Source organism: Tenrec ecaudatus, chromosome 10, assembly GCF_050624435.1.
Source record: "Tenrec ecaudatus isolate mTenEca1 chromosome 10, mTenEca1.hap1, whole genome shotgun sequence".
In the NCBI taxonomy this organism is placed as follows: Eukaryota; Metazoa; Chordata; class Mammalia; order Afrosoricida; family Tenrecidae; genus Tenrec; species Tenrec ecaudatus.
Genome location: NC_134539.1, coordinates 129,159,691 through 129,163,304, shown reverse-complemented (window position 1 = coordinate 129,163,304; position 3,614 = coordinate 129,159,691). Strand labels below are relative to the sequence as shown.

At 42.1% G+C, this 3,614-nt stretch overlaps 1 pseudogene; it reads left to right on the top strand.

Moving 5' to 3' along the window:
* The first annotated feature begins 1,048 nt into the window (after positions 1–1,048).
* Positions 1,049–3,229, top strand: LOC142458710 (centrosomal protein of 83 kDa pseudogene; annotated as a pseudogene).
* Positions 3,230–3,614: the final 385 nt, after the last annotated feature.

The following is a 3,614-nucleotide window of genomic DNA, read 5'->3' as shown; positions in this document are numbered from 1 at the left end:
CAGTGTCCTACAGTAATGATGAGCTAGGTACACTCTGACACAGACATTACAGTCTTTCGCTTCCCTGCTCACCTAGGGCCACTGCCCTCTTGACCTGACTCCTCCTGACTTGTGGAGGCCAAGTGTATAGCTCTCCTAGCCTAGGATGTTTCCATTAGAGTCTTTTGTCCTGTGAATGACTGTGTCATTTTTCACCTCGCCCGCCCTGCCCTGTTGCTCTGCCCATTCCAGTTAGGGTAGGTACTTGGCCTCAGTGTCTTAAAAAGAAAACAATTAACCCTTTGCTCACACTACACATCCCGTGTCCATTGGCAAAGAATCTCAAGAACTTAGGCTGATGGGGGCTGCAGTTATGCCTGTCGGTAGCCCCTTTAGAATCACTGTGGCTGGGAGAAGGGGGCATGGCCCTTTCACTCAGAGGTGACTAAACACATGTACACATGAGAAGGGCCTAAACCGTTTCCATCTCAATTTCATTGACAGAAGGAAGTCATGTGGTCCCTGCTAATTCCAAAGGGAATGGGAAGGCACAAACCTTATCAACATTCTCCCCAAATCCAAACTGATGGCGATCAAGCCAATTCCAGTTCACAGAGGCTCTATCGAGGAGAGTAGAACGATTCCTTAGGGTTTCAGACACTAACTCTTTTCTGGGGAGCAGGCAGCCTCAGACTCATCCCACAGAGTGGGCTTACTGGGCTTGCAGCAAGCAGCCTAACACTGAAGCCACCATGCTAGAACTCCTTACAAACCCTACAGTGTGAGTAAATGTTATCATTGAAAAGGTGAAAATGAAAAAAGAAAGAAAGAAAGAAAACGTGAAAATGGAGGATGGAGGGGCGGCTGGAGCGGCCGAAGCATCCAGGGGGCGAGTGCGGCCAGCTCGCCCACCGGGTGCTGCTGACTTTAGCTTGGCTTCCTGGCAAAGACTGCATCAGAGGCTGGTATAAATTGGCTTTCTGGGATTCTGTTTCAGCAAGAAGGCCGTGGGAAGACTCTTGGGGCAAAAAAAAATGAAGGTTAACAAGAAGCCAGGATCTCTTTTTACATGGTGGTCAACTCCCTCCCTTTCATGGCGCCCTTTCCCAGCACCTTTCCTCCCGCTGGAGACAGCGCACTGACGCACTCTCCAACTGAGTTCCAAAAGATGTGGATTGATGAAAGCTTCCGCCGATGTGAACATCACAAGGCGAATTATATGTCTCTGAAAGCTGAGCACACAACGTTGAGGAATGAGTACATAAAGTCACAAATGATCTCAAGAGACTTAAATGGGAGGCAAACTCACCAGGAAAAATTTCAGCTGCTGCTTACAGAGCTAAGAGAAGAATTAGTAGGACAAACTAAAGAGTTAGAAGAAATAAGGCATAGGCATTAACTCCACAAACACTGGAATTGCTAAGAGCACAAATGCAACAAGAACTAGAAATCCCAGTAAGAAAGCGTTTTCAGAATCTTGAAGAAGTGGAAAAGTGTAGATCTGAACATAATGAGCTTCATTATGAACATACATTTCTAAAATCAGAATTTGAACATCAAAAAGCGGAGTGTTCACATATTTTACAAGAAGAAAAAATAAAATGTGAATCAGAGGTTGCAAGACTGGAGAAAGATAAAGAAGAACGAAGTGCCCAGCTATTCAGTACAGATCCCACAAAAGAGAGCTGACGAGTGGAGCACCTTACTCGAGAAAAAGTCCATTTATGACAGAAATTAAAAGGTTGAGAGTCTGAAGTAGCAGAATTAAGGGCTGAAAAAGAGAATTCTGGTGCTCAGGTAGACAGTGTCCAAAGTATACAGGTGCGGCAGTTGGCTGACATGCAGGCTACAGTTAGATCCCTAGAGGCTGAAAAACAGTCAGCTAAACTGCAGTGTGAATGCTTGGAAAAAGAGCACCAATCAATCAGGGAACACAATTCTCTTTTACTCAGTAAATTGCATAAAGGTGAACAAGAAGTAACTGTACGGACCAGTCAAGTCAAAGAACTTAAACATTCAAACAAACTTGAGATAACAGATATCAAACTGGAGGCAGCGAGAGCTAGGAGTGAGCGAGAAAGAGAAGATTAAGATTCAAAGTGAACTGGATGGATTGCAGTCAGACAATGAAGTTCTCAAATCAGCTGTTGAGTACCACGAAGTGCTCTTAGGGGGAAAAGATCGTGAATTAATCCGTAATGTACAAGCTGCCAAGGAAGAAGGTTACCAAAAACTAGTGGCATTAGAAGATGAAAAGCTAGAACTTGATAACAGATTGGAAGACGTAGAGAAAGTGAAGGTGGAGCATGATGTCTGGAGACAAGTGGAAAAGGACAAGCGTGAAGAAAAATTACAGGCCTCACAGATGGCCAAAGAGTCGGCGAGAAAGGAACTTCAGAGTATTAAGTTAAAACTTAAACAGCAATTTGTGAATATTGAAAATGCAGAGAAAGAAACAAAAAGAAAATTCAGACTTAAGAGAGCAAATCAGTAGTTTGCAGATCCAAATGACCTCACTTGTACAGTCAGAGAGTGATTTGCTGAATTCAAACCAAATACTGAAGGAAATGGTGGAGAGATTGAAACAAGAATGCCAAAATTTAAGAAGCCAAGCGGAAAAAGCACAACTAGAAGTTGAAAAGACTTTGGAAGATAAACAGGTACTGTGGTTTGAAGAAAAACATAAACTTCATGAGCAAATCACAGACAGAGAGGAAAAGTATAATCTAGCTAAGGATAAACTGCAGCAAGCTGCAATTGCCCAGAACAAGAGAACATCTCTTCATGAAATAAGTTAAGGAGACTTCAGGAGAAAGTTGAACTTTTGGAGGCAAAGAGAGAAGAATTGGAAACAGAAAACCAGGTGTTAAATATACAAAATATTCCATTTGAAGAATATACAAGGATTCAAAAAAGCCTAAAGGCTATACAGAGAAGACACAATGAATTTTGATGTTTAATATTGATTCCCACGTGCCTCCCACCACATCTCTCCACCCTGTGAGCTCTCAGCCCTCAGACGTGGCTCCAGGAGTGGAGCTTTCTTTCCCTCCTCATTTTCAGGAGGAGCAGCATCAAAAGCAGCTCTCTTTACTGTGTAACAGACTAGAAGAACTACAACAACACAAAGAAAACACTGGAGGAACTGGGATCTCCTGGGGAATCGTTCTTGGAGAAAAGGCTGATCAAAGGGGCTGAGATCCGGGAAGCTGGGAAGTTTGAACATACATGGCATTTAGAAACTTTATGACTGCTTGCCAGAACACTTGAATTTGCCTCCAGGAAAAGTACCAACTGCACACTGTATTTCATGAGTTTGGGAACTTTTGGATAGTAGTAACAAACGAAGCATTAAAAGAAACCATTTCAGAGATATTGAGACTATTTAAAATCCTTTGAGTGTAAAAGGGAAGAAAAGGAAACAGGGAATCAAGTTCTTAACTTATTTTATGAATTTTACTTTATTAAATTTGTTTTTCTTGAATATGCCCATGTTGGCACCCCCTTTCCTTGTCTTTGAGATGTTTGGTGGCAGTACCAAGGTTGGCAAACATCTGGTTTACTAGGTACAAAAGTTATAAATATTTAGTTCTTAAAGAAAGATGACAATTTTACAATAAAAAAAACATTATCTA